At 33.7% G+C, this 25,817-nt stretch overlaps 1 protein-coding gene and 1 long non-coding RNA gene across 2 annotated transcripts in view; both read right to left on the bottom strand.

Moving 5' to 3' along the window:
- The window catches only part of LOC114329316 (glycogen-binding subunit 76A), a 294,793-nt gene that overhangs the window by 258,232 nt on the left and 10,744 nt on the right, over positions 1 to 25,817 (bottom strand). The gene's annotated exons all lie outside the window — the stretch shown is intronic.
- On the bottom strand, positions 5,930 to 8,340 carry LOC126888475 (uncharacterized). Its single transcript, XR_007699572.1, has 2 exons — positions 7,934 to 8,340; positions 5,930 to 7,804 (listed from the first exon to the last, which is right to left on the bottom strand). It is a non-coding gene; the product is annotated as an uncharacterized LOC126888475 (long non-coding RNA).

Raw genomic sequence — 25,817 nt, 5'->3', positions numbered from 1 at the left:
AAAAATGTGTATATGGATTCTGCTTTAATTTTACTGCTTATCTCGTCTAATAATGTAATGTAGGTTTTCACATTTTCACTGTTCTCCATAACGTAAGGGTTTCTCATTTCTCAATTGAATGATGCGCAAGCGCTGTTCTTTGAGCATTGTCTTATTTAAAAAATATAATTTCTTATGAAAATCAAAATTTAATTGAATATAATATGTAATTATTTTTTATATCTAATTCACATCTCTCACATTTCTTTGTAAACTTTTTTTTTTATTTGCAATTTACTTCAACCACAAAGGGTTTATGACTTATTAGCATTGAACTGTATTTACAACAAATTACAAAGATAATATTAAATTTGGTTAATCAGTCCTATGGCACCTACAAAATTAAATGTCTTAGATGTATTATCTTCACTTAACACTGGTACTGTTAGTTCCATTATCATACACATGACCATCGGAGAAGGTGCCTTCTTTTATAAAATCATTGGTGATCTTCCGTATGTCCAAGTCGCAGCCTAAAATTAGATTACATACTTGGTCTCTTCTCTTATTAGAAACTGTTGACGGCAACACATTTTGTTTGATGGTTCAATGTAGAGTTTGAATTATTCCAATTTATCTGCCATATGTGTCATGGTTGTTGTTCTATTAAATGCCAGCAGAGTTGTTGCTGCTCTGTTCAGTAGGGAGGTTGTTAACATGCTGTTTTCTAATTTTAGTTTTTAATCTAGTACAGCGACTTTTAAGATACTTGGGAGTTAGTGCTGGATGGATTTCAGTTAAAAAATTGAGTAGTCCCTGGATATCTTCTGTATACGTTTTTGCAATACTGAGAGGATCAGCAGAACCGTGTGCATTCTCGAAGAAATCAATTAATTCTTCCTGTGTTAAGTATCTGTTATCAGGATTATCTTGAAAGAAAGAACTAGTGCAATTCCTAAGATCTTCTGTTAAATTTTTATTATCTTTAGGTTCAGTTTTTGGTTTAAATGAATCAAAGAAGAAAATGTTAACAAAGGCTAAGCTCACAATTGAGTTTTAATCTAAATATTTTGCATACCTATACAGTATACTCTCTCTATAAGGAACACAGTTATTACGGGGTTTCGCTTATAATGAAGTACACTAGATGTCTTATAATATTCCTATTGAACTGTAACAGCTCTATAACGAGGCATATGTGGTTATAACGAGGAAAAATGAAATTGTAGAATATATATCTTTACCCGTTATTAGCGCTGTAATTATGGCTATAATAAATACCCCAAGCGCCTGTATACCGAAATTCCCAACATCTGTGCGGTTATTGAGGATAGTGCTGTAATAAAATCCACCGCGTATAATAAACTTCTTCCTGTTCTGTTTATCTGTCGACCAATATTGAATATTGTAAGAAAATTTACAATTTATGATGGCGAAGACTTGTTGAGGAAACAATATTTAGTATCTTATAGTGCTCCGAATGGCTTCACTATAGGAAGTTATTGTTTTAGAGAACTATATTATACAGAGTGAGGCAGATAAAGGGCCTATTAAAAATATCTCGAGAACTAAATGTAAGAGAATCATGAAAATTGGAATTCAGGGATTTTGAGGTGTGAGCTATTTAATGAAAATATTTTGGTCTCTTTGCTACTTCCGGTTATACCAGAAGTTGACTGTAACTTCGTTTTTTTAAATGGGACACCCTGTACATTTATACATTTTAGGATTCTCCTCGATTTCTTCTTTCTTAAAATATGAGGTTTTGTAATATTATACAGGGTAGTTTAAAAGATAATTACGGTTTTTTATAAATTTTGTACAGTAGGAAAAATGAAAGAATACCCATGAACGAACATATAAAACACGCTGTATTTTCCTGTCACTGTGTCACACAAAAAATTGGCCAGCGCAAGTACATGTAATAATTATTGTCACATGTACTTGCACTGGACAATTTTCTTTGTGACACGGTGACAGGAAAATACAACGTGTTTTATATGTTTGTTCATGGGTATTCTTTCATTTTTCCTACTGTAGCAAGCTTCACAGTAGAATTGTACTGATTTGATATCAAAAACTCTATTTATGTTTAAGTTTTTTTTATTTTAGTTTACTATTATTAAAAATTAGGTATTTTTATAGCGAAATGTTTAATTTTAGAATACAGGGTTGGTCGATACTCGGAATGACTATTTTCTGAGTTTTCTTAAATAGAACACCCTGTATTTTAATATTGTAATGCAATGACATTTTATCATACTTTTTTATTTCTTAAGAATTCTCTATACCTAAATGCTTTAATTTGTCAGTTATTCGTAATTCTTTTAGCCAAACATTAATTGCAAAAAAAGACATGAAAGGCTATAGCGGGATAAGATGGTCAAAAATGCCCCCGCACCGATCAGTCCCGCTTTTTATGTTTTCGATAAAGGATATAAAATTATACCCTCATGCAAATTTTTAGCTTCGCAGAGGTCCTAAAACGTCTTAAATCGAGAAAAGAAGAGTTTTTAGGTTTTATTTTTTTGTGAGCGCAATTTTACTTCAAAAAATCTGAAAAAATTCAAGAGGTTGTATCTTTCGAATACAAAACAACTTAATTTTTTTCAGATTTTTGTAATAAAAAATGAGCCCAGGAAAAATTTTTGAAATTTTCAAAAAAATTTTAGGTTATGATAATATGATTTGGCCAACTTTTAAATAGTATTTTTTTGAGTACTTTTTGTCGTTCTTTTAACCTTCGGAGTACGGAGATTATTTGACTTACTTAGATTACGATGATGGGTCAAGCGTGACCCATTCTCATTTTATTTATAAGGATGTTTTAAATAGTCAGTATTATTAAACAGTATCTTTAATTTAACAAAAAACAAAGAAAATCCTAAATTATTGTATTTAAATTTTTTAAGATGGTTACCCATGGGCATATACTAGTTCGCTCCGGCGTCCAGATTTTAATACCTTACAGAAAACGGGCATAGGTAAATTTGCTCGGGCCATATATTTGAATACAGTGGAACCTCGATAAGTCGGAATAATCGAGGCTGCGGCCGATCCGAGTTATCGAAAATCCGAGTTAGCCGACGAATATGGTAAAAATTAATAAAACACGTTATACTTACAGATAAACTCCATTATACATAATTTCAAAAACATGAAATACATAAAATATGCACAATACATCTAAATTACGTACAGTTGTATACAGTATTGTTTATTTCTTAGTAAAAAACTTGGTCAAAGTGAAAAAATATTTGTTTTGTCTGATGAAAATCGGTTCGGGTTAGCCGGACTTCCGGGTTATCGGAGGCCGACTTATCGGGTTTCCACTGTACGTATACCCGTAAACAGAGACGGCTGCGATTTACGTGTACTTACAAACATATTGAAAATATTCTTCGAAATCTGAAGACCGGGTCAGGACTGACCCGGCATCATAGATGTTACGTAGAGGAAAAACTGTAATTTACATGTTCACGAATTATATACGAAAAAATAGATTGAAACAAATAAGGAGAACTTACGATCAATCGGATTTGTAAAAAAATTATTTCATAAAATATTAAGAAATAACTGAATTTCGGGTCACGCTTGACCCAGTCTTCGTACTCCGAAGGTTAAATAGCAGAGGCAGAATTTTTAATATCTGAGCGGAAAGACCGAAAAAATCGAAAAAACCGTTTTTGGCTGTCTCGAGATGTATCTCGGTACAGCCAATTTTAGGATTTAGGATCCTGACTATAACAACTGAAAAAAAACTAGAATTGTGAATTTTGTCATAAAATTTGGTATGTGGGGTTATAATAATATTTGGAACAACTTTTCCAAATAACTTTTATCGATATCTGTAACGCGAAGCAAATCGAATCGCATATCGAAAATTCACCCTGTTTGTAGATTCGCAGTAGGCCGCGTTTAAAGTTTAAAGTTCAGTTGACTATTTTAAAAATTGTGAACCATCACCCTGTATGACTGTGCAAAATTTCAAATCTGTATATATTTTTATAGCCGAAACATAGGGGTGTCTTCATGTTAAATGCGACACACTGTATCTTATTAATTTGATAATTTATTGCAACTAATATAGTCGTATTTTTTATAGATTCAAAATATACAATCAAAGTACTGACTAATTCACTAATTTTATCATAAAAAGTTCAAATTGATTGTATTGAAGTATTGAACCAATTATTACCCTAATAGCACAAGGACGTCCAATGGACGTCCATTGGACGTCCTTCACGGACTTTAGGGACGTCCTTTGGACGTCCGTTTTCGTCCGAGGAACGTCCTTTATACGTCCTATTTTGGTCCAAATGTCGCGCTACCGAACGTCCATTGGACGTCCATCTAAGGTCCGAGGGGACGTATATTGGAACTTAATCGGACGTAAATTGGACCTTAATCGGACGTCCTAGGGGACGTAAATTGGACCTTAATCGGACGTAAATTGGACCTTAATCGGACGTAAATTGGACCTTAATCGGACATAAATTGGACCTTAATCGGACGTCCTAGGGGACGTAAATTGGACCTTAATCGGACGTAAATTGGACCTTAATCGGACGTAAATTGGACCTTAATCGGACATAAATTGGACCTTAATAGGACGTAAATTGGACCTTAATCGGACGTAAATTGGACCTTAATCGGACGTAAATTGGACCTTAATCGGACGTAAATTGGACCTTAATCGGACGTAAATTGGACCTTAATCGGACGTAAATGGGACCTTAAGCGGACGTAAATTGTACCTTAATCGGACGTAAATTGGACCTTAATCGGACGTCCTAGGGGACGTGAATTGGACCTTAACAGGACGTCCAATTTTGGTCCAAAGGCCAAGTTGCCAAACGTCCAATGGAGGTCCACCTAACGTCGGAGGGGACGTTCGGTGGACGTCATTTGGGCATTCATAGGATGTCCCAGTTTGGTCCAATGTCTTGCTGCTGAACATCCATCTAACGTCCTGGAAGGTCATTCGGTGGACGTCTAGCGACGATATTTAGACCTGTGGAGAATGTATTGTGGGAAATAAAAAATATATTTTTTAAGGAACTTATATTTCATCTTATATCAAATTACAATTATTGGATATTACATTATTTACATTAAATTACAATACACTTCTCCAAGAAATTAACGCACCACCTTAAATATGGGGTATATTTGATGTCTCGTATTTCCTAAACCTGTTGTCCCATCTAAGTGATGTTTTTATAATATTATAGCCTAGGCTATAGGTTACCTCCTTAAGCTTGTCATGCACAGGGAGCTATGCTGTAATATATGTATATTATATCATATCGCTCTCTATAGTAATGTGATATAATATATATTACAGTATAGCTCCCTGTGCATGACAAGCATAAGGAGGTAACATATTCTAGGGCCTAGGCTAGAACATTATAAAAAAATCACTTAGATGCAACAACAGGTTTAGGAAATTCGAGACATCAAAAATGCCCAATTTTTAAGGTGGTGCGTAATGGGCTGTATATACAGGGTGTAACAAAAATACAGGTCATAAATTAAATCACATATTCTGGGACCAAAAATAGTTCAAATGAACCTAACTTACCTTGTACAAATATGCACATAAAAAAAAGTTACAGCCCTTTGAAATTACAAAATGAAAATCGATTTTTTCGATTATATCGAAAACTATTAGCGATTTTTTATTGAAAATGGACATGTGACATGTGGCATTATTATGGCAGGAATATCTTAAAGAAAAATTATGGTGAAATTTGTGCACCCCATAAAAATTTTATGGGGGTTTTGATCTCTTAAATCCTCCCAAACTTTTGTGTATGTTCCAATTCAATTTTATTATTGTGGTACCATTAGTTAAATTCAATATTTTTGTTTCTTAGTATTTTTCAGATAAGGCAGTTTTTATCGAGTTGCGACTTCTTTTTTAATATGTCCACGTAAAAATTTTATGGGGGTTTTGTTCCTTTAAACCCCCCAAATGTTTGTGTATGTTCCAATTAAACTATTACTGAGGTACCATTAGTTAAACAGAGTGTTTTCAAAACTTTTTTGCCTCTTTGTATTTTTTCGATAAGGCACGTTTTATCGAGTCTGGCTTCTTTTTTAATATGGTTCAAAATATACCTAAAAATGTAAAGCATAAATAAGTTTGCATATTATTACCAAGTCTCCATAATCGTACTTAACCATATACAAATATGTGGTGGATTTGACAAATATTCAAAATATTTCGATAAAAATTGACTTTTCGAAAAAGCAATAAGAGGCAAAAAAGTTTTTAAAACGTTGTTTAAATGGTAGGTACTACAATAATAATTAAATTGAAACATGCACAAAAGCATATTGTTTTCGATACATTGGAAAAAATCACTTTTCATTTTGTAACTTCAAATGAGTGATAAAGGCACAGAGACTTAGATCACGAGGTCACATTGAAAGGATGCCAAAAACGAGGACTCCGAAAAGGGTACTAAACTACACTATAGCTTCAAGAAAGAGAAGAGGAAGACCGGAAAATAGATGGAAGCAAGAGGTCGAAAAAGATTTGGAAAGAATGGTGTTACAGGGTCAGAAAAGAAAAATGAATAAGAGGAAGGAATGGAGAAAAATCACATATCAAGCCAGAGAAGATCTCAGTACATAAAGAAACGTGAAAATGAAGAAAAAAACAAACTTTTCAAGCCATGGGCCTCTAAGGCCCTTGGTGCTATTAATATATAACTTCAAAGGGCTGTAACTTTTCTTTTGTGCACATTTGTACTAAGGTAAGTTAGGTCCAATCAAACTATTTTTGGTCCCAGGATATGTGATTAAATTTATGACCTGTATTTTTGTTACACCCTGTATATATATATAAAGGTTATATTTGGTTCTTGGGACATCAAAGTATATTTTTTAGACATTCCCTGGATATAGTCACTGATGTGACATACCTCCGATTTGTTTTTTCATGAGTTTTTTAAGAGAGACTAAAAACTTTTTTTATGGTCACCTCCTGTTTTCATATATTTTTTGACATGTTTTGTAGTAAATTCAACTATCTATTTACTACAAGACATGTCAAAATTTACATGTGAAAGCAGGAGATGATCCTAAAAATGGTTTTTCGTCTCCTACAAAATTCATGAAAAATCAGATAGGAGAATTTGTACATTACAATTCTCTGATGTTTGGGAAAAAGGGCTTAAGTCAGAAATGCACATCGATAATGTTTTGATGATTTCTGGACCAGAAAAATCGGCTCTTTTTATTGGTACATACAGTTTACGTCTACAACAGTTTTTTGCTGGTCCAGAAATCATCAAAACATTAGCAATGTGCAATTCTGACTTACGCCCTTTTTGCCAAACATAAAAAAAGCAATCTGGTCATAACTGACCAATGAGCAATTTTAATTTAACCTAAATTACTACTGTTTCTTAAAATGAAGAGCTTACCCGATAGCGTCTCTTATCTAATCTAACAAGATCGTGCACTATTCTAACATACACAGCCACATCACGCACTATGCTCTGCTTTTCACTATCACCTATCACTCAAACTAATAGTTCAAAAGGCTTTGTCCTCTTCAATCTTCTAGTTTGCCCAGTAGTATCGAGGAGCTGGATTTCCTCAATATCCTTGTACTTATTTAAGTTGTTTGTCGGGATTCCTGCTATCTTCTTGATGATTATATCCAGGTTCCATTCCTAGGTCTTAATATTTGTTTATAAAGTAATAACTGATTATGCACGGACAATGTTGAGTTTCTTCCAATTAGCAAATACACTTTTTATATCTTTATTTTGGTTATATCTGGTTTTTTGTAGACCACTTTCAGCTGATTCTAAAAAAAATTAAAATGAACGGTAATTTTTCTATTCTTTACAATTAAAAATCAAAATATTTACAGGTAATACATGCATAAATGATTCGTTTCATAAAGAAAATTGAAAACGGATTTTATAATACTTACATAATTGTTTAAGAGATCCAGCCATAGCCAAAACTAGCATACTAAACAGTACAGTTGAGTACAGCAAAAAAAAGCCACTAATTTCCATTTTTCACCCCCTTATCGATGCATTTTTTTCCAATCAAAATTTTTACCAAATTTTTAGGTTATCTTATGATGAAAATGAAATAATTGATGACTTGATGACCAATGACCACGCGACGCTACATAGATACTCGCGCGGCAAATTTGAAAATGAACGCAAATTGAATAGTAAATGGCCTCTCTTAAAATCTTGTAATGGAAAATTTTACCCCTCCAGGAAGACATTGTACTATGTTCATAGAATATCTTGTGGTAACTTTCCACCCATAATTTAATCAGATAGATGTTCACGGAATAGAACGGTAGTACCTACATTCCTGGAATGTTTTGTGTTGTTAGGATTAAACTTTTATTTTATTTATTCTTGAATATTTCCTATTGTTAAACATTTGTAACCAATAATTTACAAATAAGATTTTCATTACATTACATAAAATCAAAAACATGTTTTGGATATTAAACTATATATAGTTTATAATTGTAATAATTGTATATACAATTTTGAATTAAGATTTAATCTTTTCGATTTAAACTACAGTAAAACCTGTGTTACCGGCCCCCTGCAAACACCGGCCACCTGTACTAACGGCCAGTTTAAAAATTCCCCAAACCAATTACAGTAAAACCTGTCAGTAACGGCCACTAAAAATGAAAAAGCTATTGGCCGATATAGAAAGGTGACCGGTATTGCCAGTTTTTGTAGTCTAAATATAATTGGTTTGGGGAATTTTTAAACTGGCCGTTAGTACAGGTGGCCAGTAACACAAGTTTTACTGTATATCTAGACTACAAAAACTGGCAATAACGGCCACCTTTCTATATCAGCCAATAGTTCTTTCATTTTAGTGGCCGTTACTGACAGGTTTGACTGTATTTCATTAACGTAAAGTTAACGCGTAAGTTAATATTTTATTGAATTATTTTGCTATTTGATCCCGTAATAATGTGTCCAATATAAAATATATAAGCGTTCATAAAACGTCCGTATTTCGTCCAGTATGGACGTCCAAAGGACGTTCAACGTCGGACGTCCAAAGGACGTCCATATTTATTCCGTCCGAAGGACGTCCAACGTCGGACGTCCAAAGGACGTCCATATTTATTCCGTCCGAAGGACGTCCAACGTCGGACGTCCAAAGGACGTCCATATTTATTCCTTCCGAAGGACGTCCAACATGGGACGTCCAAAGGACGTCCGTTTATAGTCCATGGACGTAAGGACCAAAAATGGACCTATTTTGGACGTCCAAAGGACGTCGTGTGCTATTAGGGTAATGTGTATTAATAATTAGTGTGTATTAATAATGTGTATAAAATTATGTGTAATAATATAATATAATATACAGAGAGAGTTTTATGTATGGAAACCCTCAGTTATCTCCGAAATGGCTTGCATGATTTTTATGGATTGTGGTGGGTTGGGGTTTTCTAATGTGGCCGATATTATAGTAATACTTACATTGTTGTTAGATCTTCCGTATTTCTTAAAATCTAATTAACTTTGTTATTACAAATGGAACATCCTGTATATTTTTTTGCGTTTTGACGTCCTTAAGAAATACTGATTATTTTCCATGTTTTATTCCCTATACCTAAAGGCCAGAATTTCGGAGTTATTGCTACATTTATTTAAAAATACTTTTTAAACAAATTATAAAAATCAATTTTTCGGCCTGCGTAGACATTATTTTACGTTCTTTGGACCATTGGGAACAAAAAAGTTCTCTTGTAATTTTTCTCTAAAGTTAATCGTTTTCGAGTTATAAATATTGTAACGAAAGAGTTTCGAATCGGCGCAATAAACAGTCCCCGGCTTGGGAGAATTCCAACCGTCGGAATAACAGTAGCCGTGACGTCACAGAAGCGACGGCGCTGTGAGTGAAGATCTCCAGAATATTCATTAGGCCGAGGGATATGTAGACATTTCGAGAACAGGACCTATTGGCTATTTAAGCGGAGCGCGCTGTTGTAGAGTTTAGTTTTAAGCTAAAAGTTGTAAAGTAAAGTCTGTAAAAAATAAATTCGTCTGTACTGTTATATAAATAAAATCGTATATAAATACGAACCGCTTGTTTCTTTGTAATTATAAGTTATTACAGTAAATAACCGCTACAGTGGTGTTAACGGTGTGGAGTGTAAATAAATGAAAAGTGAAAAAAAAGACTTTTGAACTTTATTCGTCGAGAATAATCGGAGTGCGTTAATTGTTCGGTATTCGGAAAGACATTTTGAAAAGTACGTGTGTGCCGACCAAAGATGTTGCTACAAGAACTGACCATAAAACAGCTCCGTGAACAATTAGAAGAGTACGAATTAGACAGCAGTGGGTGCAAGATAGTCCTACAAGCACGACTCAAGGATGTCCTCACGAAGAACGGAGATGACCCAGAGACGTTCCACTTCCAGTCAGCAGAACAAGTAATCTTATCCAAATTAAAAACTGTTTCTGAAACGATCGATGAAACTTCTAGAAAAAGCGACGATAAATTCGAAAATGTTGCTAAAAGATTCGAAAGTGTTTCTCAAAAGATTGATGAAACTTTTAAAGAGGTCTGTAGACAAAACAACGAAAAACTTGAAGAAGTTTGTAGACAGAACGACGAGAAATTTGAAGAAGTTTCTAGAACATTCGATAAGATGCAGAAAAGTGTAGAGACCGTAGAAGAAAAGATCAAACAACTAGAGAGCATGATAACCGATACAAAAGTACAACCGTCAGTTAATGCAGCAGCGTTAGATCCTGTGGTGAAAGATGAACTACCGAGAGACGAAACGTCGCATAATATGAGATTCAAATTACCACCATTCGAAGGAAAGTCCTCTTGGTCCATATATCTTAGACAATTTGAAGCTATTGCGACCGCCAATCATTGGACCGAACAAGAAAAGGCTGTTTCATTGACTGCTGCTTTACGAGGTGATGCTGCAGATATCTTAAGGTCAATTCCCAAGGGTCAAGAAAAATGTTACCAGACCTTGTTCACTCGTCTAGAAAAACGCTATGGAGATGCCCATCTACAACAAGTATACAAAGCACAACTGAGAAATAGAAGTCAACGAGCAAGTGAGAATCTGCAAGAATTTGAAGCAGATGTGGCTCGTGTGGTGCGGTTGGCTTATCCGGAGGTGCCAGACAGCGTTTTAGAAGAAATTGCGGTAGATACCTTTGTCAATGGGCTGAAAGATAGTGAACTACAGAAAGCTTTACGACTAGCAAGACCGAAAGTTTTAGATGAAGCACTTGCTATTGCCTTGGAACACGAAGCAGCTAGCCAAGCTTCACGAAACAATCGAGTAATAACCGTGGAAAAAGGCGATAAGAGAAAAGATGAACGTTTGGTGGAAATGGTACGGAGGGTGATTCGTGACACGATGCCGAAGAGACGCATGAAGAGGGCTGGAAGAGTTGGTTCAAATACAGATGCTTCCTCGATACGGCCATGCAGTGAAAGTTGTAATCACCGGCTTAAAGTAGATGAACAGCTTTGCCCTGTGAGACGAACTACCGTCGTTAATGAGCAATGGCAGCCACAACAGTTACAAGAAGCCCAAGAAGACGATCCATGTATAAAAAGAGTATTGGATTGGATGCGTCGAGGTGAGAGACCTAGTTGGCAAAACATTAGTGCATGTAGTCCGGAAGTCAAGGCCTACTGGAGCCAATGGAATTGCCTGATACTAAAAGATGATCTTCTGTACAGAACCTTTGAGAACGATGATGGTACAGAATCTAAGCTTCAGTTGATTGTACCTAAAAGTAAAGTGTCAGAAGTATTGCGTCAGTTGCATGACGGTACATCAGGTGGACACTTTGGTATTACGAAGACTCTGCAAAAGGTTCGAGAACGGTTCCATTGGGTGAACTGTAAAGATGATGTAAGAAGATGGTGGCAGAAATGTGAACTGTGTGCATTCGGTAATGGTCCAGTTGGTAAAAAGAGAGCACCCATGAGACAGTACAATGTTGGCAGTCCTATGGAAAGAGTAGCAATCGACATTGCAGGTCCATTTCCAGAAACTGATGCTGGAAATAAATACATCCTGGTAGCCATGGATTATTTTACGAAATGGACCCGTTACCTGTTACCGTTGCAGAGGTACTTGTTAAAGAATTCTTCAGCCGATTTGGTGTTCCCTTGGAGATCCACTCCGACCAAGGGCGAAACTTTGAGTCAGCTCTTTTCCAAAACGTTTGTAAATTGATTGGTGCCAATAAGACCAGAACAACACCCCTGCATCCTCAATCAGATGGGATGGTCGAGAGGATGAACCGAACGATGGGTAAACACTTGTCCAAAGTTGTATCTGAACATCAGCGAGATTGGGACCAACACATTCATTTATTCCTGATGGCCTACCGCTCGGCCGTAAATGAAACTACAGGTCAAACACCAACCTGCCTGATGTTGGGTCGTGAAGTTCGTTTGCCCTGCGACCTAGAGTTTGGCCGCAGACCTTCTGAGGAACATGTTGCAGGCGAAGAATACGTCGACCGCCTGAAGTTACGAATGAACAACATTCATGAACTTGCCCGACAACACATCCAGATAGCCAGTGACAGAATGAAAGATCAATATGATTCTCGATGCAAGAATGAAAGCTTCGAAGTAGGTGATCTTGTCTGGCTTTATAATCCACAACGTCGTCGCGGCTTGTGTCCTAAACTGCAAAGACAATGGGAAGGTCCGTATGAAGTTAAGAAGAAAATAAATGACGTAATATACAGAATTAAGAAGTTGCCAAACGGTAAACCAAAAGTTATTCACATAAATCGTCTTGCACCATATGCTGGCTCAAATGAAACAGAAGAAGCCCGAGTCCTCCAACAGGAGATGAAAGACGCCGCACAGCCAAGTTTTAATCAATTTATGTCAAATTACGCAGCGAGAAAGAGTGCTAGATTCGGCGTGACCACAGAAGTTCAGCAAGATCTGTTTGGTGTTCCAGAAAACGTCTCTCTAGCCCACTGTGTTGCCCAAGACCTCGAGATGACCAAAGGAATCTCGTCCGTATTCAATAGAAAGTTCGGCCGCCTGGACGAGTTAAGAAATCAACAACCTAAAATTGGAAGAGTACTGCGATTGGAAGATGGTCCTCGATCTTTGCTGTATATGGTGACCAGGAAGTCTTATACGGACACGCCAAGCTACGAGAACATATGGCGTGCTCTAACTAATTTGAAGAAAATCGTGTGTAATTATGACATCAAAGATTTGGCTTTACCAAAAATAGGCCATGCAGTAGAAAATCTGGATTGGAAGATTGTGAGAAGCATGCTTGAGGTGGTCTTCAGAGAAACTGGCGTACGAATTACTGTGTGTTGCATGAACCCGAAGATGTCGGATCCTTCAAAGACAGTAGACTGTTATTTCTTCTTGAAGGGTGTATGCAAAGCTGGAGAGTCGTGTAGATTCCGCCATCCTGAGCCTTCATCTAGAGTTGCTGATCGGGACGCTCAGATCTTAAGAGGGGAGCAGTGTAACGAAAGAGTTTCGAATCGGCGCAATAAACAGTCCCCGGCTTGGGAGAATTCCAACCGTCGGAATAACAGTAGCCGTAACGTCACAGAAGCGACGGCGCTGTGAGTGAAGATCTCCAGAATATTCATTAGGCCGAGGGATATGTAGACATTTCGAGAACAGGACCTATTGGCTATTTAAGCGGAGCGCGCTGTTGTAGAGTTTAGTTTTAAGCTAAAAGTTGTAAAGTAAAGTCTGTAAAAAATAAATTCGTCTGTACTGTTATATAAATAAAATCGTATATAAATACGAACCGCTTGTTTCTTTGTAATTATAAGTTATTACAGTAAATAACCGCTACAATATTATTCACACAAATCAAAAATATTATTTTTGAAACTGTCAAGTATAGAAATTCAAGCTAAAGTCTTATTTTATCAGTTACCAATAAGTAAATTGAGCTTGCTTCATTCTAAAATATTGTTTTTTAGTTGTTAATTCAGCCCGATCGCCCGTCCTATCATAAGCGCTTCATTAACATTTATCAAAAAGCAATTGTTTTAGAATAAATCGTGCCAAAAAATTTTATAGCGAGCCCCTGGAAGAAGTGTTTGGGTACTCCGCAATTTCAAAAATAATGTTTTTTATTTTTGTTTTTGAACCTTGAAAATCGTCATTATTCGATTTTTTTCAGTTTTAAATTATTTATAACTCGAAAACGATTAACTTAAGAGAAAAAATACAAAAGACCTTTTTTTGTTCCCAATGATCCAAAGAACGTAAAATAATGTCTACACGGGCCAAAAAAATTGATTTTTATAATTTCTTTAATTTTTTTTTAATAATTGTAGCAATAACTCACATGGCATTTAGGTATAGAGAATATAACATAAAAAATAATCAGTATATCTTAAGGACTTTGAAACGCAAAAAATATACAGGGTGTTCTATTTGAAATAAAAAAGTTCATTAGATTTCCAGAAAAACGGAAAATCTGACAACAATGTAATTATCACTGTAATATCGGCTGCATTAGAAAACCCCTACCCACCAAAACCTATGAAAAATGTGCAAGTCGTTTCCAAGATACTTGAGGGGTTTTATACATAAAACTCACTCTATTTATTATAATAATTATAATAATATTATATTAATGCGCATTAATTGGTTCAATATTTCAATGCAATCAATTTGAACTTTGTATGATAAAATTAGTGAGTTAGTCAGTATTCTCATTGTATATTTTGAATCTATAAAAAATACGACTATATTAGTTGCAATAAATTATCGAATTGATAAGATACAGCGTGTCGCATTTAAGATGAAGTAAGACACCCCTATGTTTCGGCTATCAAAATATATATACAGATTTGAAAATTTGCAGTCATACAGGTTGATGGTTCACAATTTTTAAAATAGTCAACTGAACTTTAAATTTTAAACGCGGCCTACTGCGAATCCACAAACAGGGTGAATTTTCGATATGCGATTCGATTTGCTTGGCGTTATAGGTCTGGATCCCGCGTGTGAAAAAAAAGTTGATTAATAGCAAGCTGAAAATTTGTTAATAGCTTAAGGGTGTCTAGTCGGACAAACTTTGATATGTGGGAACACTGGAACAGGAGAAGTTTTAATTGCGGAACAGGTTAAAAATTTGGAACGGTCACACCACGAAAACGGCACATTTATTTTGTCCGACAGAACATACTTAAACTCTCGGAACAGAGATTAAACTCTCATGCAAAAATCAGACTGCTATTTATCACCTGTCATAATTCCTGTCATTTGACATATTCTACATGTTCCACTCATTAAAACGCCCATTTGGTGATAAATAGCAGATTGATTTTTGCATGAGAGTTTAATCTCTGTTCGAAGAGTTTAAGTCTGTTCTGTCGGACAAAATAAATGAGCCGTTTTCGTGGTGTGACCGTTCCAAATTTTTAACCTGTTCCACAATTAAAACTGCCCCTGTTCCAGTGTTCCCTTATATCAAAGTTTATCCGACTAGACACCCTTAAACTATTAACAAATTTTCAGCTTGCTATTAATCAACTTTTTTTTCATACGCGGGATCCAGATCTATTACAGATATCGATAAAAGTTATTTGGAAAAGTTGTTCCAAATAGTATTATAACCCCACATACCAAATTTTATAACAAAATTCACAATTTTAGTGTTTTTTTTTTCAGTTGTTGCAGTCAGGATCCTAAATCCTAAAATTGGCTGTCCCGAGATGCATCTCGAGACAGCTAAAAACGGTTTTTTCGATTTTTTCGCTCTTTCCGCTCTTCTTCTTCTTCTTCTACGGCACTACAGCCCAAATTGAGCCTTGGCCTCCTTTATTTTTTGCCTCCACCCTTGCCTGTCTGTGGCTGCTCTTCTCCATACACGGACACCTAAAAGGGCTTGTGCGTCGCTGTTTACTGTGTCTTCCCAGCGCTTTCGTGGCTTCCCAACCGGTCTCTTTCCTTGCATTCTAGCATTCAGTGCTCGTTTTGGTAGCCTATCCTCTCCCATTCTTATCACATGTCCGGCCCATTGCAATCTTTGTAATCTAATGAAGTCTGACAGGGGCGTTTCCTTATATATCTTTCCGCTCAGATATTAAAAATTCTGCCTCTGCCATTTAAAAGAACGGTAAAAAGTACATAAAAAAATACTATATAAAAGTTGGCCAAATTATATTACCATAACCTAAAAAATTTTTGAAAATTTCAAAAATTTTTCCTGGGCTCATTTTTTATTACAAAAATCTGAAAAAAATTAGTTTGTTTTGTATTCAAAAGATACAACCTCTTGAATTTTTTCAGATTTTTTAAAGTAAAATTGCGCTCACAAAAAAATAAAACCTAAAAATTCTTCTTTTCTCGATTTAAGACGTTTTAGGACCTCTGGGAAGCTAAAAATTTGCATGACGGCATAATTTTATATCCTTTATCGAAAACATAAGTAGCGGGGCTGATCGGTGCGGGGGCATTTTTGACCATCTTATCCCGCTATAGCCTTTTATTAGGTTTGCCGTGAAAATATTCAATCAAACATAATTTTTCGAAAATAAATGCAAAGTAATCTTGACTGACCTATAATTTATTAATACTGGTTGAAATAACCAAATATCTATGTAGTTAAGATTATTGTTGCGTTCAATATTAAAAAAGATACAATATTCTATCTAGTTGGCTATGACCAATATTAATAAATTAAGGATCATTCTAGATTAATATGTATTTATTTTCAAAAAAAATTTTTTGATTGAATATTTTCACGACCAACCTAATAAAATTTCACGTAATTTCTGTTGTAATTAATGTTTGGCTTAAAGAATCACGAATATCTCAAAAATTAAAGCAGTTAGGTATAGGGAATGCTTAAGAAATCAAAAAGTACTGTAAAATATCATTTCATTACAATACTAAAATAACTGTTCCATTTAAGAAAACTCAGAAAATATCCATTCCGAGTATTGACCAACCCTGTATACTAGAATTAAACATTTCGCTATAATAATAAGTTTTACTAATATTAGACTATATTAAAAAACACTTGAACATTAATAGAGTTTTTGATATCAACAAATCAGTACAATTCTACACGGTGTGAAGTTTGCTACAAAATTCATAAAAAACTGTAATTATATTTTAAACTACCCTGTATAATATTACAAAACCTCATATTTTAAGAAATAAGACATCGAGGAGAATCCAAAAATGTAAAAATATACAGGGTGTCCCATTTAAAAAAACGAAGTTACAGTCAACTTCCAGTATAACCCGAAGTAGTGACCAAAATATTTTCATTAAATAGTTCACACCTCAAAACCCCTGTATTTCAATTTTAATGATTCTCTTACGTTTAGTTCTCGAGATATTTCTAATAGGCCCTTTATATCTGCCTCACCCTATATTCATATTTATGTATGCACAATATTATTGTTGTCTGATATAACGAGATCCGCTTATAACGAGGTAGTTAGTCCGCCATTTCACTTCTCGTTATAGAGGGAGTCTATTGTACTAGAGAATATTCCACAGGGTGTTCCGAACTTTGAGGAAAACACAGTATGATTGTTACACCCGGTATACAATTACATTTACCTGTCTAGCCACAATATTATTACATCTATATTCTTAAAGTATAAATAAATTAAAATAAAAACTAAATAAAATAAGTGTTCTTCTTCTTCTTCTTCTTTTTCTTCTTCTTCTTTCTAGCATGATCGATCGTGCTAGTAGGCTACTGGTTGTTCATTGCCATTAAGTCTTCCCCGGATGATGAGGTCCAGCATTCTCGCATCGTTTTGGTGGTCTACCCTGTGGCCTTTTGCCTACTGGGTTATTCGTTTTTGCACTTTTAACGAGTCTGTGGTCCTCCATGTTCTTTATATGTTCCAATATCATCGTCTTTGTCTGACCCTCCTCCTTATGTCCTGTATTCCACAGTTTTGTGTGATGTCTTCACTTCTTATTCTGTCACATAGAGTTTTGCCTTGTATGCTTCTTGTGTTCTCATTTTAACTGTTCTCATAATTTGTAACGTTATATTTATTGTGTCTGTTCTTGTTTCTGCCGCATATATTATGATAAATCTTACTGTTGTTTTATATATTTTAACTTTGCTTTCAATATTTAGATATATGTTCTTCCATATGATTTCTTTCAGGCATCCCGAGATTCTAGCTGCTTTCATTGTTTGTTCTCTGACCCCTTTTGAGAGATTTCCATAGCTTATTATTTCCGCACCAAAATATTTCAAGTGATTCACCTGTTCCACAGTTTTCGAGTCAATTTTCCAATTTGCATCTTATCGGTTCTTTGGAAATTACTAGGCACTCAGTCTTCTCGGTGTTGATGAGCATATTTAGTTCTTTAGCTTTAGTATTAAATGCATGCTGTAGCCTTTGGAGATTGTCTTCAGAATCGGCGAGAAGGACAGCATCGTCAGCGTAGCAAACGACTCTAAAGAATGTGTTACCCATCCTCGTACCCATCTTATAGCCAGCTGTTCTGGGAAGGTTTTCTATTATTTTGTCCATTATTAGATTACATATTAAATTAAATATGAAAGGACTCAGTAAATCTCCTTGACGGATTCCTATGTTTGTAACTATGTCTTCTGTTGTCAAATGTCCTACTCTTATTTTTGTTTTACATTGTTTGTTAATATCGTGTAAGGTGAAGTGGGGTAAGATCGTAAACGGGACAAGTTCGTAATTGCTCTAAAAATATCATAAGATACATTCAATTGCACAAGTTAAGGAGTAGAAATCTTTTCTGGATTAGTATGAACTGATTGACATATAATATGTCTCTTACTCAGAAGTAATTCTTCCACTGTTTTGCCATTTATAAAATGTGAGTATGTGTGCAGTACATATCTAACCTAGAGCTGTCTAACAAAGTGCCGGTATTTTACAGCAAATTTTGCGTCTTGTGTATTTATTTTTAGTAGATATTAAGAACATTGCTTAAAGTTTACGTTAAATAAATAAATCCTTTAGATTATTTTAAATTTACTGGAAAAAGCACAACTCTGGTCTTGCCCCGCAAATATTAGTGCATGGGGCAAGTTCGTAGCATGTGGCGGGGTTGTGCTTTTTTCAGTTAATTTAAAACATTTTTTTGTACATTTTATGGTTTTTTTGCTCAAATTATTTATTTATAACTTTTTTTAAATCCAAAATGGTTAGAAATTATGTTAAAAAAACCAACCGAAGATCGTAATCAGCAGAAACGTTTGAAGAAGCATTGATAGAAATGAGGGCAGTCGCATAAATGCCATGCGAAAAACCATTTTCTATATCTAAATGTATAACTTTTAAACTACACAACTTATTTTAATGTGGCAAAAAGCAATTTATAAATGACGGATTAGTAATTCCGATTTTATCCCATAACATATGAAGATAGCTTTCAATGAGTTTTAAATAACTATTTAATAGTTACTGTCTTTTCTAATTATTTATAAAAGCTGTAATTTTCAGTATAAATTGGTGTTTTCGGCAATGCAAATTATAGAGTATTAATGTTACTCCACGTTGATATCAAGAAAATGTAAAATATTTGAAATATAATTTACAAAAAAAATATTAAAGTCAAACTTAACAAAAACCAGTCCCAACTTGCCCCACTCCACCTTACTAGGTTAATTAGCCTGTGGTTTAGCCCTTTTCCTCCCATTATTTCAAACAAATCCTTTAATCGTACTGTGTCAAAAGCCTTGGTCATATCGACGAAAATTGTTAAAATTTATTAATAAATTAAAAAATTAAATAAATAAAGTTAGAAAAAGTACAATATTGTATTTTAACAAAAAGCGCTTGAATTTAGCAATACACAATAATTGATTTTCGTTACTTTTATTAAATTGAAATACATACCAACTTAATTTATTAATTTTAGGTATGCTTGGAAACCATTCAGAAGTGTCCAATTTGTTATGAAGAAATGATGAGTTTTCTGATGCTTCGGCACTTTCATTCCAACCATAAAGATGCTATATTGGACTGTCCTGCGTTTGTTTTTAACTTGGATCATCATTTAGAAATGCCAAGTACTTATATATATCAAGAAGACGATAATTTATTTTTCCTATATATTAGCTATAGTAAATCAGAAAATAGAATAAAATTAGAATTGGTTTATATGGGAAGTGATAAACTAGCTTCAAACATATGTCACCAGTTTACCGTAACTAGCCAACCAAAAAAGAAAAAAAGAATTAATAAAAAATTTGATATTACCTGTAACTCAAAACCTTCGTGTGCTAATGAGATTTCTCTTGTGGATGCATCGAATATGTCACATTTCATAAATGTTAAATTCAAGTTATTTTATAAAAACGTACAGTTTTTCGCTATACCGGAAAATGTTCATTCGTCAAGCATTAAGAATTCTTTAGAAAGCCCAAATCAAAGTCTAGCTGAAAATGGGAATGCATCATCGTCCAGCACTAATAATTCTTTAGAAGAATCGGATGTGGAGACAATTAAGTTCATTTATAGAAGCTCGTTGAACTACACAACTGAAGTTATTGAATTTCACTCAGACTATAATCCACAATGTTATAATTGTGAAGCAAGCTGCATCTTTTCCCTTTCTGACTCGTATGCTCCAGAATATTATTACAGCCCTACACATGATGATTTCCTTTGTTTTTGCTGTTTTCAGTGGTTAACCCATGAAAATAAAATTAAAGAAAATCATTTATATTTTAAAGAATCCATTCCGTCAACTCTTCGGTCACGTTTTTGCAAATGGGATTGTGGTAAAGATTTCACGTTTTCAGAAATAGTATCACATGAAATATTCTGTAAAAACAGTAAACGTTATTATAATAATTGTCCTTACTATGAAACTTGCGGAGTCGAAAATATTTCTGCTTTAGCACTAACGGATCATGTCAAAACCCATTTTGCATCTGTTAAAGTATATCCTGATTGTTTTAAATTATTGAAGCCGCCATTTTCTTGTTTAGTGATCTTACAAGATCGGGTTATATCTTTTAACCTAACAACTTCAAATAAGGCTAGCATGGAATGTAAAATAAAAACAACAATAACATACGGTGATAAAATACAATCCGAATGGAAACCACATGTGCTTTTTTTTTATGACAACAAATTTACACCACTAGCAAAACTTCCACTGACAGATACACCCTCACTGTGTACAGCAAAGATTATTTTAGTGAAAGATGAATAACAAAATATTCATCTGCAGTATCTGCGTATATCACATTAACACTATAATCTCTAAAAAATAGTCCTGTTACTTTTACTGAAATATCATTTTACAATTTTGACTATGGTTTAATAATTATTACAAACTATTAAATTAAAAATTCACGAGGAAAATAAATTCCTGTAGCTGGATGTATATGTATACCATAAATCACAAAAAACGCAGGATCCTTTGTAAAAGGTATATTTATTTAAAAGACCCCAATAAGGGTTACATCACAAAACAAAACGTTTTCGGATTAACAAGTAATCCATTATCAGTGTTAAGCCCTAAAATGATAAGTATAAAATAATTAATAAAAGACAATGTAGTAAAAGTTGACTAAGGTTAAGAATATACAGAGGTCATACTTACATGCTTACATTACTTGCAATAGCATGCATGCGTGAGCCACCAAAAAGTTATGGGTAAAAACCCTTTAAAAGTTGCAAGATCTTAAATAATACTACATATTATGATTAAAATAGATGGATGTTGCAAATATTCCTGGATATTACCCAGGGCAACACAGGACTCTAACCCACTTGGATGTGATATGAAAGGGATGAACCTTACATATTGAAAATTGAGTGTCAACTGAACTGAAAGGTGAAGGAACTTTAGAAGTATGTCAGAGACAGACTGTCAATGCGACGTTATGAACTGTTTTTTTACTTCAGCCAACGAATTTAAAGTTTATGTTGATGTTCCTTGTTGATGTACTTTTAAAGTTCCTTTAGTGGAGTCACTGAAGGTGGATATGAGCTATTACCTCCGATTTCGTTGAACCTCCACCGATTTGCATGAAAATTGGTGAGTGGTTAGAGGGTATCTCAAGGAACAAAGGTGACATGGTGCCAACTTGCGTTTTTATCCTGGGGGTGGATACCACCCCTTCTCGGGGGGTGAAAATTATTATATTAAAAATATCCTCCCCATAATTCGATATAGGGACAAATTTCAAGCAAAATTTGTTATATAAAGTTATTAAAATAAATCAAAACTTTTTGAGTTCTTAAAGATCAAAGATTTTAATTTTTCTTGGAAAAAATCCATGTTTTTAACCAATTTTTTATCAATAACTCAAAAAGTATAAGTTTTTACAAAACATTTATTGTTATCAAAATTGAAGCTAATGAAAAATGAAATAAACCCCTTACTACAAAAACCTTGTAATGTTAACTAAAAGTGAGTTATAGGTAATTGAATGTATATTTTTTTCGGCGAGTAATAAACTCCTAAGTATTCAAGCTGAAATAACGGGAAATTTTTGCATTTTATAACATAAACTTACTAAACATTTTTTGTCAAAGTACTTAAAAATATCTATTAAATGAGCCCCCGAACATGTTAAAATTTATGCTCCAAAATTTTTTCAAACTTCTTTCATCTTTTAAAAAATTTTCCAAAAAATGTTATTGTTTTTTTTTTTAATAACTCAGTTTGTGTTTACGATATCAAGTTCATCTAAAAACTTTTTGAAATCTAATTTTAATTGCTATTTAAGCACGTTAGACCTAATCTTTTAAACCCCTTGCTTTTTTTAAAATAAAAGGTTAAATTACCCCGGTTGCATGGTTCCCACAGCAAAATTTAAGATTTAAACGTTTCTATCTCGGTTATTTTTTACCCAATCGAAATAGTAAAACAGATAAAATATTTGGCACAGAAAAAACTAAAATTTGGTTGGTAAAATTTTTTGCGTATATTGAGTATTTTTGGAGTTATTATCAAAAGAATATGAGAATTACAATAATTTTTAAAATTATTATTTTTTTAAATTATATCTTTTTTTTTTTCAAAAATATGCGTTTTTAACCGGTCAAAATTCTCGAACACATTACTTATGCTAATATAAAGAAGTTCTTGTAAGGATTACTATGTGGAACTGGCGTATGTTTTATTTTTAACTTTTTCCTAAAAAATTCGAAACGGTTCTTTTATTTTCATTACAACTTGCTTAATTTTGACGCAATTACCTTGTTCTGAAGCTCATTTGATAGGTATTCCGAAGTACTTTGGCAAATGTTTAGCAGGAATGTTTTATACATTGCATCGTTTTCCCGTTATTTAAGCTTGAATACTTAGATTTGAGTACTCGTCGAAAAAACTACACATTCAATTGCCAATAACTCACTTTGAACTAACATTAGTTTAGTTCTTTATGTGAGGAATGTATTCAGTTTTTTATTATCCTCAATTTCAGTAATAATAACTTTTTTGTAAAAGCTTATAGTTTTTGATTCATACGTGAAAAACCGATTTAAAACAAGCATTTTTTTAAGGAAAAATAAAATCTTTGGTCTTTAATAACTCAAAAAGTGTTGATTTATTTTAATAACTTTATATAACAAATTTTGTTTCTAATGTGTCCCTCTATCGACGTATGGTATTATTTTTAATAAAATAATTTTCACCCCCGAGAAGGGGTGGCATCCACCCTAAGGGTAAAAGCGCAAGTTGGCATCATGTCACCTTTGTTCCTTGAGGTATCCTCTAATTACTGACCAATTTTCATGAAAATCGATGGAGGTTTAACGAAATCGGAGGTGAAAACCTTCAGTGACTGCACTACTTCACCTTTCAGTTCAGTTGACACTCAGTTTTCAATATGAAAGGTTCATCCCTTTCATATCACATCCACGTGGGTGAGAGTCCTGTGTTGCCCTGGGTAATATCCAGGAATATTTGCAACATCCATCTATTTTAATCATAATATGTAGTATCATTTAAGATCTTACAATTTTTAAAGGGTTTTTACCCATAACTTTTTGGTGGCTCACGCATGCATGCTGTTGTAAGTATGACCTCTGTCAATTCTTAACCTTAGTCAACTTTTACAACATTGTCTTCTATTAATTAGGTTATACTTATCATTTTAGGGCTTAACACTGATGATGGATTACTTGTTAATCCGAAAACGTTTTGTTTTGTGATGTAACCCTTATTGGGGTCTTTTAAATATACCTTTTACAAAGGATCCTGTATTTTTTTTATTAAATTAAATAAACTATTAAATCTACGTGAGTTTTATGTATGGAACGCCTCAATTATCTCGGAAACAGCTTGAGCCTTGTAAATGCGGCCGATATTACAATGGTATTTACATTATTGTCAGATCTTCCGTTTTTCTGGAAATCTAATGAACTTTATTATTTTAAGTAGAACACCCTGTATATTTTTTGCGTTTTGAAGTCTTTATGCAATACTGATTATTTTTCGTGTAGGATTCCCTATACCTTAATTTCGGAGTTATTGCTACATTAATTAAAAAAAAAAGAATTAAAAGAAATTATAAAAATCAATATTTTCGGCTAGGGCAGACACTATTTTGCGTTCTTTGGTCATTGGAAACAAACAAATGTAATTTTTTGTATTACATGCAATGTTACTTTTGTAATTTTTCTCGTAAAGTTAATCGTTTTCGAGTTATAAACAATTTAAAACTGAAAAAACGACAAATGACTATTTTCAAAGATCTAAGACATAAGTAAAAAAAATAATATTTTTGAAATTACGAAGTACCTAGATTCAAGTTCAAACATTACTTTATCAGTTCCTGATAAGTCATTTGGGTTTATATCATTTTGAAATATTGTTTTTTAGTTGTTAATGCAGCATAAGCGCTTCATTGACAATTAAAAAATAATGTTTTAGACTACAACATGCAAGAAGATCTTAAGGGGAGCTGATAGAAGAAGGTACTTTTTAGGTAGTTTTTAATTTGAAAGATTATATTTTTACTTGTGTTTTTGAGCCTTGAAAATCGTGATTTTTCTTTTTTATTCAATTTTAAATTGTATATAACTGGAAACCGATCAACTTTAGACAAAAATATTACAAAAGATCTTTTTTCCCAATATGAGCAATAAATTACAACAAAAATTTTGACAGTTTTGTGGTTGAAAGAAATTATAATTTTTAAATGTCAAAGTTCTAAAAATTGTATAAGGGTCAATCCAAGCCAAGTGGTCCAAAGGTGGTTGCTTGACTATTGTTAATATTTTTTATTTTTCTACCTTTTAAACTTTAGTCTATAGAGAGCACAAAATTGTATTCATTTTATTTTAAAAAAAATTAGTTTGCCGATTACGGCCATTTTTGTTAAAGCGTGTCGATCATTTTCACGGAAAACATGGCTTCGCTCTTTAGCCAATATTTTTACTGGGGTTTGTCCTAGAACAATAAATCAAGAACCAAACTTTTTAGAAAAGCATGCTCTAAAAAAATTGCCTGTATCATTATTTAATTTCAAACTACCCTTAAAGGCCTTAAATGAACCTCAAAGTTTTAAAAGGTAAATTAATAAAATGCCATTTTCAGCATTTTTTACAGCATAAGGTAAGCCGATAATGGTTTGTAATTTTTTTCTGGAAAAGACATACGTACATACTTTAAATAAAAAAAGTTTAAGCTTTGAGACTTGAGTAAATTTTTTCAAAAAAAATCAAACGTAATTTTTTGAAAAATCTCAAAGTTTGACCCCTTATATCTCTGATGGGCATGGATGAAAAAAATTGAAATTTGGCCGAATGTTAGCCCCTAGCAGGTAGAATAAAGAGTAAAAATTTGGAGTTGTAGACTTACGTCATATAGGAGTTACAGGCCTGAAAAAACGG

This window comes from Diabrotica virgifera, chromosome 7, assembly GCF_917563875.1.
Source record: "Diabrotica virgifera virgifera chromosome 7, PGI_DIABVI_V3a".
Taxonomy (NCBI): Eukaryota; Metazoa; Arthropoda; class Insecta; order Coleoptera; family Chrysomelidae; genus Diabrotica; species Diabrotica virgifera.
The sequence above is the reverse complement of the archived record's forward strand: the minus strand, read 5'-3'. Positions and strand labels throughout refer to the sequence as shown.